Raw genomic sequence first — 17571 nt, 5'->3', positions numbered from 1 at the left:
TCACAGCTCCAGGGTCCCAGGTTCGGTTCCCGGCTGGGTCACTGTCTGTGCGGAGTCTGCACGTCCTCCCCGTGTGTGCGTGGGTTTCCTCCGGGTGCTCCGGTTTCCTCCCACAGTCCAAAGATGTGCGGGTTAGGTGGATTGGCCATGATAAATTGCCCTTAGTGTCCTAAAAAAAGTAAGGTTAAGGGGGGGGGGGTTGTTGGGTTACGGGTATAGGGTGGATACGTGGGTTTGAGTAGGGTGATCATTGCTCGGCACAACATCGAGGGCCGAAGGGCCTGTTCTGTACTGTTCTATGTTCTAAAACATCATGGAGAACTCAATGAACCATCCACGTTTCATTTTTAACTCAAATATGTTGAGGGAGCTAGGGCTTTTCTCTTTGGAGCGGAGGAGGATGAGAGGCGACTTAATAGAGGTTTATAAGATGATGAGGGGGATAGATAGAGTGGACGTTCAGAGACTATTTCCTCGGGTGGATGTAGCTGTTACAAGGAGGCAAAACTATAAGGTTTGGGGTGGGAGATATAGGAGGGATGTCCGAGGTAGGTTCTTTACTCAGAGAGTGGTTAGGGTGTGGAATGGACTGCCTGCTGTGATAGTGGAGTCGGACACTTGAGGAACTTTCAAGCGGTTATTGGATAGGCACATGGAGCACACCGGAATGACAGGGAGTGGGATAGCTTGATCTTGGTTTCGGACAAGGCTCGGCACAACATCGAGGGCCGAAGGGCCTGTTCTGTGCTGTACTGTTCTGTGTTATGTGGAGACCGCAAACTTTTGAAAAGAAATTTGGGTTTCCAGTGAATGGCCTAAAGGATGACACGACAAAATTTGACGTCTTTACAGTAACGCGCGCACACTTCATATTTAAGGAAAGATATAAATGCATTAGAAGCAATTCAGAGATTTACTAGACTTATACCAGGAATGGGCAGATTGTCTTCTGAGGAAATGTTGGGGAGTTAGGTTTGTATCCACTGGAGTTTAGAACAGTACGAGGCGACTTGATCAAAGCATATCAGATCCTGAGGGGCGTTTTTTTAAAAATAAACATTTTATTGAGGTTTTTTTTGGTAGAACAACAACACAATAAACAATATACATTAAACTATAAACATTATGCAAAAGCCATCTCCCTCCCTTACAAGTCCCACCTTTATTAGCCCCCTACTCTAAGCTAAACTAACCCCCCCTCCCCCCCGCTTCTGCTGCCGATTAATTTTCCACGAAGAAGTCGATGATCGGTTGCCACCTCCGGATGAATCCTAACATTGATCCTCTCAGGGTGAACTCGATTTTCTCCAAACAGAGAAAGCTAGCCATGTCCGATAGCCAGGTCTCCGACTTCGGGGGCTTTGAGTCCCTCCAAGGTAATAGTATCCATCTCCGGGCTACCAGGGAAGCAAAGGCCAGAACGTCTGCCTCTTTCTCCTCCTGGATTCCCGGGTCTTCCAACACCCCGAAAATCGCCACCTCTGGATTCAGCGCCACCCTTGTTTCTAACACCTTGGACATGACATCTGCAAACCCCTGTCAGAATCCCCTAAGCTTCGGACATGTCCAGTACATGTGGACATGGTTCGCTGGTCCTCCTGCACACATTGCACACCAGTCTTCCACCCCAAAGAATCTGCTCATCCGGGCCACTGTCATGTGAGCCGGGTGAACAACCTTGAATTGTATCAGGCTGAGCCTGGCACATGTTGCGGACGTGTTGACTCTACTCAACGTGTCCGCCCAGAGACCATCCTCTATCTCTCCTCCCAGCTCCTCCTCCCACTTACGGTTCAGTTCCTCGGTCTGTGTCTCCTCTGACCCCATAAGTTCCTTGTAAATGTCAGAGATGCTCCCTTCTCCTACCCACCCTCTGGAAACTACCCTGTCCTGAATCCCCCTTAGCGGTAGGAGCGGGAAGGATGACACCTGTTTACGTAGGAAGTCCCGCACCTGCAGATACCTGAATTTGTTTCCCCTCGCCAACCCAAACTTCTCCTCCAGTGCCCTCATACTCGGAAAGCTCCCCTCTATAAACATATCCCCCATCCTCTCAATCCCTACTCTGCCAGATCCAGAACCCCCATCCATACTTCCCGGGGCAAACCGGTGATTATTACAGATTGGGGACCAGACCGATGCTCTCTCTGCTCCCACATGTCTCCTCCATTACCCCCAGACTCTCAGGGCTGCCACCACCACGGGGCTGGTGGAGTACCGTGCCGGCGGGAACGGCAGAGGCACAGTTACCAACGCCCCCAAACTGGTGCCCTTGCATGAAGCCGCCTCCATACGCTCCCATGCCAACCACCCCTCCCCAACCACCCACTTTCTGATCATGGCTATATTCGCTGCCCAGTAATAGTAACTAAAATTTGGCAGTGCCAGCCCGTCCTCTCCCCGACTCTGCTCAAGCATCACCTTCCTTACTCACGGGGTCTTTCCCCCCCAAACAAAGCCAGTGATCACTTTGTTGACCCGTTTAAAAAGAGGACCGGGGAATAAAGATGGGGAGACACTGAAATACAAACAGGAATCTCGGGAGGACCGTCATCTTCACCGTCTTCATCTCCCAGCCAGTGACAATGGAAGCACGTCCCACCTCCGAAAATCAGCCTTCATTTGGTCTACTAGTCGGGCCAGATTTACTTTATGCAGCCGGTCCCATTCCCGCGCCACTTGAATGCCTCGGTACCTAAAGCTTCCCCCAACTAATCTAAACGGCAGCTCCCCCAATCGCCTCTCCTGTCCCCTCGCCTGGATCGCAAACATCTCACTTTTCCCCATATTTAGCTTATAGCCCGAAAACCAGCAAAATTCCCCCAGAATCCTCATGATTTCTTCCATCCCCTCTAATGGGTCTGATACATACAGAAGCAGGTCGTCTGCGTAAAGCGAGACTCTGTGCCCCCCCCCGGACCAGCCCCTTGAGGCTCTCAGAGCAATTGCCAACGGCTCTATAGCTAGCGCGAACAACAATGGGGAGAGGGGGCATCCCTGTCTCGTCCCCCGGTGCAGTCTAAAATAGTCCAATGTTCTATTCGCTCGCACTTTGCCACAGGAGCCTGATACAGAAACCTGACCCAGTCAATAAAGCCCTGCCCAAATCCGAACCATCCCAGTACCTCCCACAGATAATCCCATTCTACCCGATCAAAAGCCTTTTCTGCATCCATTGCGATCAGTACCTCCACCTCCCTACCTTCCGGGGGCATCATGATCACATTTAACAACCTTCTTACATTGGCCACCTGCCTTACCTTAACAAACCCCGTCTGGTCCTCCCCAATAACGTCCGGAACACAATCCTCAATCCTGGAGGACAAAATTTTGGCCAGCAGTTTGGCGTCCACATTCAACAGGGATATCGGCCTGTGGGACCCACACAGCTCCGGGTTTGTGTCCCGCTTCAGAATCAATGAAAGTGTGGCCTGTGACATCGTCGGGGACGGCCCGATATGTACAACATATCTCTCCATTCACCTGAGGAAGGAGCTGCGCTCCGAAAGCTCGTGTTTGAAACAAACCTGTTGGACTTTAACCTGGTGTTGTAAGACTTCTTACTGTGCTATTTGTAGAGCATAGCATTCTTCCCAATATGCTGGCCAGAAGCTGCTGCAAGTTACTAGATCTATACCCATGTCAGATTCAGTGGTCAATCTTGGCCTCAGCTGGGGCAATTAATGCTACTGTCATGAGCTGGGGCTGGTTTAGCTCACCAGGCTAAATCGCTGGCTTTTAAAGCAGACCAAGCAGGCCAGCAGCACGGTTCAATTCCCGTACCAGCCTCCCCGGACAGGCGCCGGAATGTGGCGACTAGGGGCTTTTCACAGTAACTTCATTGAAGCCTACTCGTGACAATAAGCCGTTTTCATTTCATTTCATGATTTTAACCAACAACTTTGAGTTTCCCAATAGTGTTTCCTTTACAATGTCGAAACACCTTTTTGTGTCTTTCACATTCATGCCTACTTGATCGTGGGGCACAGCGTTTCTTGTCCAATGTTCATTTCTCTGGCCTGTCAGTTCTCAACCCAGAGGCAGGGGGCGCAATGCCTGCCTCCAATTCAAGACTTACGGCCTCTTTGTTCGAGTCTCCACTTGCCTCCAAATTCACCTCATCCCGTAAAAGCATTTGTTTATTTATTTTTTGCCTTTTCCCTCCACCGTGCTGCAGAACATTCAGGGGCGCAGGGTTCGAATCCTGCATCCACCCCCACCAGTGCTCTCAAGGACATTGCCCAAGAGTACTTGCTCCACCGTTTTAAGACTTTTTTTAAAATTTAAAGTATTTTTATTCCAAATTTTCAACATTTTCACAATTTATAACAAACACAACCTCCACCCACACACGCATTAAGCTCCCCAACCCGCTATCTCCCTCCGCCTCCCCTCCCTCAACAGTTAATGGTAACCAACTCTCCAAAATGCAAAATGAACAAACCCCAACTATTGTCGAACCCATCACTAAGAGCAAATTTCACTCTCCCCAGGGCCAAACTCTCCACCAACCCCCCCCCCCCCCCCCCCCTCCCCCCCACCACCACCAGACCGAGGCACAGGGCGGTGAAGCTGACCTCCACCCCAACAAGACACGCCTGCGAGCAATCAGCGAGGCGAAGGCTAAGACATCAACCCCCCCCCCCCCCTTCCCCCCCAAACGCAGGCCGGTCCGACACACCGAATGTCGCTTCTAGGGGACTAAATCCACACTTGGAGCCCCCGAAAGCCATCCTCCAGAACCTTTCCAGCTTCGGACAGGCCCAAAACATGTGTACGTGGTTTGCAGAGCCTCTCCCACCTTAATAGAACATCGCTCAGACATCCTTCGCCCCCTTGAACAGCCGGCTCATCCTAGACTTTGTGAGATGCGCCATTGCTCAGCCCAGCCTCGCACCCTGAATTCTGTGAAACTACCCGAAGGAACGAGGCTCCGTATTTCGACTTTCGCTTTCCGAGCCAGAGAGGTTGGCTGCTGATAATTAACTATCACGTTGTTCAAACGTTGTTGATGATTATCAAACTTAACTTTCTGAGATCGGTTTAACGGTCAATTTAATTGCTCCCATTTCTATAAACGTGATTCACATGCGATTCTTGTCCCTGCCAGTAGAGTGTTCCGTAACCCCATCCAAATCTGCATCTGAAGCTATGTGAAAATCATCAAACGACAGACTTCTTACTGAAATAAGCAAATGGGTTTTATCGGTTCTGCTCCAGGCTCGGGACCTGAGGAAATGTATAGATTTTCCTGCCAATTTCCACCACTCTCTCAACTTCACGGGGCTCCGTCTCCAACATTCCCCTCCCTTCCTTGACTTCTCCACTTCTGGTGATGGACTGACCACCAATATTGGCTACAAAGCCACCGCGTCCCACAGCTGCCCTGACTGCAGCTACTCGCACCCCCGCTCCCTGTAAGGACCCCATCCCATCCTCCCAATTTCTCCGCCCGTTCTCACGATGACACCTTAGAAAATGGGGCTTCTAAAACATCTGTGTCTTTCCTGAACCGAGGTTCCCCCCCACTGTGGTAGACAGGGCACTCAACCGGTGTTTGACCCATTTCCCACACTTCTGCCCTCACTTTCCCCTCCACCAGCCTCCGCATTCAGAGGATCACCATCCACCTTTCTTGCCTACTCCAGCCGATGCCACCATGAAACCCCCCCCCCCCCCCCCCCCCCCGGTGACACCCTGGTCCGCTCCTGCATCACACCCAACCCCCCCATGCCATCGCAGAAGGTGCAACACCTACCCCTTTACCTCCTCCCCCCTTCACTGACCAGAGGCCCAAACACTCCATTCTGGTGAAGCAAAGTTTCACTTGCACCTCCTTCAATTTGCTCGACTGTATTCGCTGCTCCCAATGAGGTCTCCTCTACCTTGGGGGGGGGGGGGGGGGGGGGGGGGGGGAGAACTAAACGCAGACTGGGAGACGGTTTTGTGGAATGCCGTCGCTCTGTCCTCAAGCAGGACCCCAACCTCCCTGTCACTTGCCATTTTAACTCAATGCCTCGCTCGCATTGCCACGAGTCCATCCCAGTCCTGCTGCCATGCTCCACTGAAGCCCAAAGCAAGCTGGAGGAGCAGCACCTCATCGGAACAGGAGGAGGCTATTCAGCCACTCAAGCCTGTCCTACCATTTAATAAGATCATGGCTGATCTGTGGAGTAGCTCCATATACCTGCATTGGGCCCATATCCTTTAACATCTTTGCTTAACATAGATACTTGGAAGATAGGAGCAGGAGGCCTTTTGGCCCTTCGAGCCTGCTCCGCCATTCATCACAATCATGGCTGATCATCCAACTCAATAGCCTAATCCTGCTTTCTCCCCATAGCCTTTGAACCCATTCTCCCCAAGTGCTTTATCCAGCCGCCTCTTGAATATATTCAAAGTTTTAGCGTCAACTACTTCCTGTGGTAATGAATTCCACAGGCTCACCACTCTTTGTGTGAAGAAGTGTCTCCTTGTCTCTGTCTGAAATGGTTTACCCTGAATCCTCAGGCTGTGACCCCTGGTTCTCGACACACTCAAAAATCTATCTCAGATTTAAATTTAACAACTGTGGGGGGCAGCAGGGTAGCATGGTGGTTAGCATAAATGCTTCACAGCTCCAGGGTCCCAGGTTCGATTCCCGGCTGGGTCACTGTCTGTGTGGAGTCTGCACGTCCTCCCCCTGTGTGCGTGGGTTTCCTCCCACAGTCCAAAGATGTGCGGGTTAGGTGGATTGGCCATGCTAAATTGCCCGTAGTGTCCTAATAAAAGTAAGGTTAAGGGAGGGGGGGGTTGTTGGGTTACGGGTGGATACGTGGGTTTGAGTAGGGTGATCATGGCTCGGCACAACATTGAGGGCCGAAGGGCCTGTACTGTTCTATGTTCTATGTTCTATGTTGTAGCTTTAACTCCTGTTTGTGGGAGACAGTTCTCATAGATCATAGAATTCTTAGAATTTACAGTGCAGAAGGCCCATCGAGTCTACACCGGCCCATGGAAAGATCATCCTATCTATGCCCAAATCTCTACCCTATCCCCTTAATCCATCTAACCTTTTTGGACACTAAGGGGCAATTTATCATGGCCAATCCACCTAACCTGCACGTCTTTGGACTGTGGGAGGAAACCGGAGCACCCGGAGGAAACCCACTCAGACACGGGGAGGATGTGCAGACTCCGCACAGACAGTGACCCAGCCGGGAATCGACCCTGGGACCCTGGAGCTGTGAAGCAATTGTGCTATCCACAATGCTACCCTGCTGCCCTTTCGATTAGACACGTTACAGCCCTCAGGACTCAACACTGAGTCCAACAAGTTTAGACTGAACTTTCTCCTCTATCTTAACACCTTTAGTTACATCCATACATTTTAGTCTCAACGTAAAATATTCCTACCCTTCCCCCGCACCTGGCCGCCTATCTCTTGTTCTGCAGGTTGCTCCGCTTCTGTTTCAGTCTCTTTTATAATAATCTTTATTGTTACAAGTAGGCTGACATTAACATTGCAACAAAGTTACTGTGAAAAGCCCCTAGTCGCCACATTCCGGCGCCTGTTCGGGTACACAGAGCGAGAATTCAGATTGTCCAATTCACCTAACAGCACGTCTTTCGGGATTTGTGGGAGGAAACCGGAGCACCCGGAGGAAACCCACGCAGACACGGGGAGACCGTGCAGACTCCGCACAGACTGTGACCCAAGCCGGGAATCGAACCTGGGACCCTGGAGCTCTGACACAACAGTGCTAACCACTGCGCCACCGTTCAGCCCAGTTAAAAATGCTCCTAATCGTCTAAGGTAAAGTCTCCAGAATCCCAGATGACCATAGGCTGCTTTCCCCTTTGAGGGGGTAGAGCTGACTGCTGGTGGTGCTGCAGTATATCTAACAGATTTCCCCCCCCCCCTCAGTCCTGACTAAGAGCCAAACGGACCCGAAACGTTAACCCCTGTTACCCTCTCCCTACAGAGCCCATCAGACCTACTGAGATTTCCCAGCCTCCTTTGTTTGTTGAAGCTTGTCTGAAATTCTGCCAGCGTCAGCAAAATTGGACTACCTGTCAACTGGCCTGGATGATGAAGTCACTGACCCTGGAAACCGGCTGAGGCTGGACCAGACGGTTCACAATCTTGGAGATGGGTTTGACCTGAAGACGTTTCTGAGCCATCACTGAGACTGCCTATTTTCACCTTGGTAAAACTGCCCGATTCCATTCTGGCCTCAGCTCTTCGACAGCTGAATAGGATCCAGACGAGGTTCACAAGAATAATCCCTGGAATGAAGAGCTTGTCGTATGAGGAAGGGTTGAGGACTCTGGGTCTATACTCATTGGAGTTTAGAGAATGAGGGGGGATCTTATTGAAACTTACAGGATACTGCGAGGCCTGGATAGAGTGGACGTGGAGAGGATGTTTCCACTTGTAGGAGAAACTAGAACCAGAGGACACCATCTCAGACTGAAGGGACGATCCTTTAAAACAGAGATGAGGAGGAATTCTTTCAGCCAGAGGGTGGTGAATCTGTGGAACTCTTTGCCGCAGAAGGCTGTGGAGGCCAAATCACTGAGTGTCTTTAAGATGGAGATAGATAGGTTCTTGATTAATAAGGGGATCAGGGGTTACGGGGAGAAGGCAGGAGAATGGGGGTGAGAAAATATCAGCCATGATTGAATGGCGGAGCAGACTCGATGGGCCGAGTGGCCTAATTCTGCTCCTATGTCTTATGGTGTATTTGTTGCCTCTATATTTGACTATTCCCACACAGTGATGGCCACTCTTAAATACCTACCCTCTGTAAACCCTCTGCCTGTGTTCTAACTCACACCAAGCCCCCCCCCTCTCCCTCCCCCCCCCCCAAGTCCCCGTGTTCACTGACCTTCCGGTCAACCAACGCCTCGATTTACAGCCGAAAATCCGAAACTCTGATATTCCCTCCCTACACCTCTCCGCCCCTCTTCTTAAAACCTGCCTCCCCTGTCCTTCTACAAAGTGATGCCGTGCGATCTCCAGTCTCCCTAAGAAGGCAGACAGGGCCCTGGCTTAAAACCTCACTTTCGGGGCACTGCCTGAGACAGCGCAGTATTCCCTCAGCGCTGCACTGGAGTGGAAGCCTCGATGTTTATGCTCGGTACCTGGGGCGGGGCTCAAACCTCCAGCTTTCTGATTTGGAAGTGAGTACGCTCCCAACTGAGCCACAATTGATTCAGTGATGGGACAGCCTTGATTTCCGCGAGAGGATATTGAATGATTATGGCGTTGTAGCCAGCTGGGATGGCCACTTACAACAAGAAACATGGCCGTTGGCAAAGCCGAAAGGTAAATGTGGACAATGTAAGATTCAGGCAGGCACAGAGCCTGAATGGGTATTTGTGAGCAAAGAATCCGGACAGCATCAAAACCCCCAACCGATTAGCATTAATGGCCCATCTCCGTAAGACAAAGGATTGATACTCAGGTAACCGATACAAGTCCAGACATTTCAACGCTACTCCCTTTACTCAGGAACAACAGGGTCAATGACTGCTGAGGACACGCCCAGCCATCAAAGCACCCGCCCCTTTATTGGCTCAGATCGAAGGCAGTGATCGAGTACTGTCCAATTAGTTGGGTCCAAAAATAAGGACCGCCACAAAGAGCGCAAAAACCCCCCCAAGGATAAAGAGAGACGCTGCCATGTGTTTGATCTCTTTTGGACCCGGCACTCCGGCAACGTACATCTCCAATCGCACCACCACGACCAGAATCAAGTTCAACGCTCGCTACCAGACGGATGAGCCCAGCTGAACAGCTGTTACTGCTCCAGACCCAGTAGATCCAGATTCGAACAAAGGCCACTGTTCCTCTGACCTGAGGCAGGTGCCTGAAGTTAAGCGCAGGTTGTCATAGTTGTTAGGTGTAGTTTAACTCGTAGTGTTTATGTTGCATGTATAAGTAATCTTGTGTGTAAATAAAGTATTATTGAGCTTGAACTAACTAACTGGTTGTTGGGTCTTTGATCGATATCCGGTTGAACCTTGTGGTGGTGTGAATGCGTCTCTAATTCACTTGTCTCTCAGTCCGGAAGAAAGTCTCGAACACGTTCGTACTTTAGAATATTCCTTATTGCGATCGGGGCAGCCCTCTAGGTATTCCGGGGAACCACCTCGGAGAGTGCCAAGGTTTTGCTCAAAACATCCTTTTTTTATATGTATTTTTAAGGGGCTGTCCCTTACATTCACTTGAGCTTGCCCCCATTACAAAGCATAAACGTGTTATTGCCATAGTTTCGATACATGATTTTACAGACTTTAAAGTTATCTATTGGCACATGAGTATGTAGCAGTCTTAGCATAAACAGCAGGTGTTTAGCCACAGTAGCAGCGGCTCCCACATTTCATATTCCGTCATCCAGCCATCTTCCTTGGTTCTCAAGGCTATTCGGCTCACAGTCATGAGTCGGCTCACGAATTCAATAACAACTCCCTTATTTGTAATTTTCCACTAATGTGTCCCATTAATTCTGGCTTGTTCTAGCTATTAACCCTTGCTTCACATTCTCATTCCCCCCTTTGATCATTCCATGATCACACAGCCCTCAGGGGCTTATCCTTGAGAGTCTGAGGAATTCCTCCGGGAAATCATCCTTTGGTCCAATGTCCTCATACACATTTCCGGCATCTACTAAGTCCTGCTTGTCTAACTGGGAAAGCCGCTGCAGCATCTGTGGCATCACAGAGGCGCCTAAACGATTACAAAAGCATTTAACACAGGTTACAATGATACATAGCAAAAGGCAAATAACGATAAAGATAATAAATCCATGAAACAGATAGGTGGTCCAGGAACTAGACCACAGCCATCCCCACCAGTCGTCCGAGGAGGACTGGCGGAGTCTCTTTACCCCATCCCTAATGTGAGTAGGTGAGTAATGTTCTCCGAGCTATCAGGGATATAAGTACAGCACTCAGAACCCACTACAGCACACATACCTCCCTCACTGGCGAGGAGGTAGTCTAGAGCCATGCGGTTCTGTAAGGTAACCGTCCGAACAGCTACTAACTCTACGTTGAGCTCACTGAGTCCTTCCGCGGTATCATTCAGGATCGGTACGATCACGTTGCAAAGCCCATTCTGCGACCTCCTCGATCAAATAGGAAAGAGGGACCAAAGGAATACCCCCATGGGCATGGCTAGGAACATGCGTGTTAATAATCACGAAAACTTCACTAGTTTACAGTGGTGGGTGTGAATCCACGCACTGCGTCCTTCAACTTTGACTGCTGTGGGAGGGTTAGGAGAACTTGGAATGGTCCCTCCCAACGCGGTTCCAACCCCTTCCGTGTCCAATTGCAGATCATCACCATGCTACCTTTGGCAGCACGGTAGCATGGTGGTTAGCATAAATGCTTCACAGCTACAGGGTCCCAGGTTCGATTCCCGGCTTGGGTCACTGTCTGTGCGGAGTCTGCACGTCCTCCCCGTGTCTGCGTGGGTTTCCTCCGGGTGCTCCGGTTTCCTCCCACAGTCCAAAGATGTGCGGGTTAGGTGGATTGGCCGTTATAAATTGCCCGTAGTGTCCTAAAAATAGTAAGGTTGAGGGGGGGTTGTTGGGTTGCGGGTATAGGGTGGATACGTGGGTTTGAGTAGGGTGATCATTGCTCGGCACAACATCGAGGGCCGAAGGGCCTGTCCTGTGCTGTACTGTTCTATGTTCTATCACATGATCTCCTGGTTGTACAATATCGGAGCTAGCTAAGGGTGGCACTTCCTCTTGCGTGGCATGTACTCGCAAGTGGAGACTCTTTAAGACTTTAGTCAGGGCTATTCTATAATTAGCCATTTCTGTAGTCATGTGGTGGAACTGAATGTCTCGGGATGTATGACAGTCCCAGGGGGTGCGAAGGGGTCTTCCGTACAAGATTTCAGCGGGGCTCAATCGAGTCTTTCCTGCTGGGGTGGCTCTTATTTGAAAGAGTGCAATAGGTAATAGTTTGAGCCAAGTGGCTCCAGTCTCAGCTTGTAATTTAAAAAGCTTAGTCTTTAAAGTCTGGTTAGCTCTTTCCACCATCCCAGCTGCCTGGGGTCTGTAGGCGCAGTGTAACTGCTGTTTAATTCCTAGTTGAGTGCAGAATTCTTTATTGATCTGTCCCACAAAGTGAGGTTCATTATCAGAGCTTAAACAATAGGGAATTCCAAATCTTGGTACAATTTCACGCATAAGAACTTTTACTACAGTTGAAGCCTTATTATCTACAGTAGGATAGGCCTCGATCCATTTACTAAACACATCAACAATCACTAATACATGCTTATAACACTGGCATCTTTCCAACTCAATGTAGTCCAGTTGCAGGGTCTCAAAGGGACCCTCGGGCAATGGTGTTTTCCCTGCTCGCAGGGGACAGCCTTCCCAGGGTTATACTGCTGACATATCAAGCAGCGATTGCTAATTCATTGGGCTATCTCCTGCAGTCTGGGATGCCACCAGGTTTTTAACAATATATCACCTGTAGCGCGAGCACCACAGTGAGTTGCAAAGTGTACACATTCGGTCACCCAGGCTGCCAAAGCATCGGGCATACATGTCTGCCCTGCTGGGGTGACCCACAGCTTACTTTCTTTATCATCTGTACATCCCAATTCTTCCCATAACTTTTTATCGCTAGCAGGAGCATCCTCCTGTAGCTGGCTAACGTCAGTAATGGTCGGCATAGGTTTTTCAGAGGGAGACTTGCTCTTTGAGCTTTTAGTCTGGCTCATCATTTTAGGCACCACCATTTCCTTTGAATGGGAGGCTTCTTTTGCTTGGTGGTCTGCCTGCCTATTTCCTTCATCTACTGGAGTTTTTTCTTTCGTATAGACAGTACACTTTATCACTGCTACCTTTTCTGGGAGCATAAGAGCTTGGAGTAACTGGGTTACTAGCTGCTGATGGGAAATTGGGGTGCCAGCAGATGTTAAGAATCCTCTGTTCTTCCATAATTGTCCAAAGTCATGCACAACTCCAAAGGCATATCTGGAGTCTGTATAAATATTTTTGCCTGCTCCTAGTGCGCATGCGCGTATTAGTGTGAACAATTCTGCTTGCTGGGCCGAGAATGGAGTTTCAAATGCTGCTGATTCTACTGTCTCCCCACCCTGGTTGATTATAGCATATCCTGATAACCACTCCCCCCTTTCACCGATGGAAACACTTCCATCTGTGAACATGGTCAGGTCTGGGTCGTTAAGAGGGTGAAAATTCAAAACTTAAGATTTGTAAGTTCCAATTAAAATGCATCTTCAGCTGTGTGGACTGTTCATTACTTTATCAGAATTAAAAGGGCCAGAGCTCACAGGCAAACCCAGCATGGGAGTGTCAAGACATCTTCTGGATTACACACAAAAGCTTGTTGAAAGGGTTAATTTTCTTGCAGAGACAAAAAGGGGCGTATAGTGGGTGGATGAATTGGAACGATGCCATCCGCATCTCAAAACGTTTATTTATATTTTTCACTCAAATGGACTGGGAGTAAAAGTTGGAGTGCTGCCAAATTCCCGTTATCAAGTCTTTCAGCAAACACAATATGTTATTGAAACTCTGAGTGAAACATCTGCGTCGTGAGACAGGTTAGTTTCACCCTACTGATGATTATTTGTGTCAGGGAAGTTTTTTAAAATAAATTTAGATTACCCAATTATTTTTTCCAATTAAGGGGCAATTTAGCGTGGCCAATCCACCTACTCTGCACATTTTTGGGTTGTGGGGGCGAAACCCACACAGACACGGGGAGAATGTGCAAACTCCACACGGACAGTGACCCAGAGCCGGGATCGAACCTGGGACCTCAGCGCCGTGAGGCGGTTGTGCTAACCACTAGGCCACCGTGCTGCCCTTTGTCAGGGAAGTTTTAACCCTGAACTAATGAAACACCGGCTTGATCATATTTGTCATATGTATTTCAACTATCCTAACCTCCACTGAACACCATAAAACTAATATTTTCTTATTGTTACATACGTGATTTTGCACCCTGATTGAAATTCCTTGTGTATCAAAATTACCCTGGAAATGCCAATGATAGCCTTTGAAAAGAAAAAATTGTTAACTGTACTCAAACTATAATCTTTAAGGCAATGCGTAGATAATTTGAAGCTTTCAAATAATCACAGCTCGTAACAAAACTTTAAAAAGTCAAAGTCTGAAGTCAAAGTCTGAATACAGAGACAGTGAATAGTTCAGAACAAAGTTTAGATGCCTAAAACTCCCTCTCTAGATGCCTAAAACTCCCTCTCTCTCTCTCTCTCGCTCTGTCTATCTCTCTACGTAACTCTGTCTGTCTCTGGAACTCTTGTCGCTCTTTCTCTTTATCTAACTACCCCTCCCCGTCTCTGTCTCTCCCTGGCTCGCTCTCTTTCGCTCTCTCAACTTTCGCTGTCTCTATCAGTCCCTCTCTCTGTCTCTGGCTCTCTCTCTCTCTAACCCTCTCACTCTTTCTCTAAAATGGAGCTCAATTAAAATACTGAACAAAATTTTTCATTCTCCTTCGAAAACTTTATCTGTGTCATTCCATTTAAGTCAATTTCCACTGATTAATTTTAGAGGCATTAGCTATTCTTACAGATGTATATTTCTTTGTGCAGATGACCTGCTTGCTGAAATGGTTAAATTTTTGTACAGAATCGAAAGTGGTGGAGAACTTGGCATGATGCCATCTCCGTCCGCTATGTGACCTCAGACATTATCCATCCTTTCTTTCAATTTTCAACCGGTTTTTGGAAAGAGACATTACTGGATGTTTATTTTTCTTTTATTTCATAAGGGAGTTGAATTACTGCCGAATTTATCTGGACAGCTTGAAACGATCTGAAGTTATTCTCGACATGTATCCATTGTTAAGTTTCTAACCGTAATCTTGTATTGATTTTCCTCCCCATTTTTTGTTTTGGGAGGGGGGAGTTAGTCATCCTCAGATATTCCTGAATAAAACTAATTGAGTGTTTTAGCCCCTTTCTGATCTTTGGGACTTCACTTAATTTGATTTTTTTTTTCCTCCTTGAGACATTCCGGGACAGTCGTTAGCCGTAATTGTTGGCAGTTTTGTGATGTCTTTTGCTAATTTGCAGAATCTACTGCTGCTATCTTTACTCACTTTATTGCTGTGCTTAAAGGAGTTAGAGCTCAATTCCTTTCAACCAGCCTGTCTTCCAAATGGTGTGAAGGTTTAATTTATGTCATTTGTGCTTCCTTTTTTAAAATAAATTTAGATTACCCAATTATTTTTTCCAATTAAGGGGCAATTTAGCGTGGCCAATCCACCTACTCTGCACATCTTTGGGTTGTGGGGGTGAAACCCACGCAGACACGGGGAGAATGTGCAAACTCCACACGGACAGTGACCCAAAGCCGGGATCGAACCTGGGACCTCAGCGCCGTGAGGCGGTTGTGCTAACCACTAGGCCACCATGCTGCCCTGTCATTTGTGCTTCTAACTTTATTTGCCTTATCTTTACTTCTGTGTATCTCACCATTTTTCTCTGTTCACACCCATCTTTGATCATTGTTTTTTTTTAACCAGAGTATTTTACTCTTCAAAAACCCCCAAAAAATTTTAAACTGACTTTTTTACTCATTTGGCCTTGATACCAGATTTATTGGATGTTACCTCACCGTCTGTCCGCCTTGCCGAGTGACTCTAATTTTTGGCGGTCAAAGGTTTGACTACTCGCCTTGTCCACCGGCTCGAGAGGCGTCCAGCTCAGCAAATCCTTCCAAACTTACACTAAATGTTAGGGGTGAAAATATTCACACGAAGGCCTGAGTATCAGTAACAAAGCAGTTTATTATGTCAGAATTCTGGGAGATAAGATTTGGGAACTCTGCAGTCCCTGACAGCACCTTATTCCACTTAAGCTTAAACTCACATGGATTAATATACAGATTCAAGGCGGATAGCCTAATGACTTGGTTCTTTTCCCATATGCGCATTCCTTTTTTTTAATAATCTTGGCTGTTTTAACTATTCATTTCTCTGCCAATTTTATACCCAATTTTAATGCATTAGTTTTCCCCCCAGTGGCCATTTTTCTTCTCCTAAATTTTTATGCAATTCTCCTGACAATTGTCTCAGTTGCTTGGAATATTCCGGATATTGTTCACACAAGGTTTGAAAGCGCACTTCCACTATCAGAGGTTGTATCTAACGTATTACCCATCTCTAACACTATTGGCAGTTAATGATCCTTGCGATTGTTGTTTATTTGGCTAAATGGTCCTGGACCACTTTATTCAATCATGAATTTAAACAGAGTTATCCTGCTCCGTTGCCCAATTCAAGCAGGCTCATCCGTGCCTGCAAGCCTATCTAACTACAAGGTTATAACGTCCTTGTTATATTGTTACCTTAGGGTTGATCGCGCACCCTTCTAAAGCCTCTTATCACGGGGGCACATTTAGACAAAGGCAAGGATCATGATGATGCCGAAACCTCTTCTGTAGCTATTACTGTAGGGGCTACACACCCTCCCTTAATGCACTAGTCCCTGACTGTGCCTGTGGCTATAACTGTAGGGGCTACACACCCTCCCTTAAAGCACTAGTCCCTGACTGTGCCTGTGACTATAACTGTAGGGGCCACACTCCCTCCCTTAAGACACTAGTCCCTGACTGCCTGTGACTATTACTGTAGGGGTCACACTCCCTCCCTTAAAGCACTAGTCCCGGACTGTGCCTGTGACTATTACTGTAGGGGTCACACTCCCTCCCTTAAACGGGTTCGCCGGACTGACCTGGATTTCGTAGGAGCGTCCCTGAGCGCTGACAGCGGGGCCGAATCGTGGACGGTACAGCGGAGGGGAATACCAAAGTGGCAAAAGCTTTACTCACAATGGTGGCCCAATTCCTCCTTCGCTCCCGAACTCGATCAGTCGCTTATGCCGCCAGTCCCAGCAGAGACTCTTTGAAATCCCACCGCTGCCACCAAAATGTGAATGTGTCTCTAATTCACTTGTCTCTCAGTCCGGAAGAAACGGTCTCGAACATGTCATTACTTTAGAATATTCTTTATTGCGATCGAGGCAGCCCTCTAGGGCTCCTTCCCGTCGGAGTTGCCCACCTCGCCGATTCCTGCAGTATCCAGCCCATTATTTCATTGGAGACGATTCACTAGTTAAACTGGTTAAACAGGTTGGGATCCGTTGGAGTTTAGAAGGATGAGGGGGGAATCTCATTGAAACTTATGGGATTGTTAAGGGGCCGGACAGGGTCAATGTTGAGAGGATCTTTCCCCTCATTGGAGATTCTCAGACCAGCGGGAATAGTCTACCTTACAAGATCTCCACATTTGTGTAGCATCTTTCATAAAAAACATCCCAGGGATTCACAGCAGCCTCATAAATAAAACTTTGACCCTGAGTAAGTAACACAAGGAGATAAACTGGGCAGCACGGTGGCACAGTGGTTAGCACTGTGGCTTCACAGCACCAGGGTCCCAGGTTCGATTCCCGGCTTGGGTCACTGTCTGTGCGGAGTCTGCACGTTCTCCCCGTGCCTGCGTGGGTTTCCTCTGGGTGCTCCGGTTTCCTCCCACAGTCCAAAGACGTGCAGGTTAGGTGGATTG

Source organism: Scyliorhinus canicula, chromosome 23 (assembly GCF_902713615.1).
Source record: "Scyliorhinus canicula chromosome 23, sScyCan1.1, whole genome shotgun sequence".
NCBI classification, from domain to species: domain Eukaryota; kingdom Metazoa; phylum Chordata; class Chondrichthyes; order Carcharhiniformes; family Scyliorhinidae; genus Scyliorhinus; species Scyliorhinus canicula.
The sequence above is the reverse complement of the archived record's forward strand: the minus strand, read 5'-3'. Positions refer to the sequence as shown.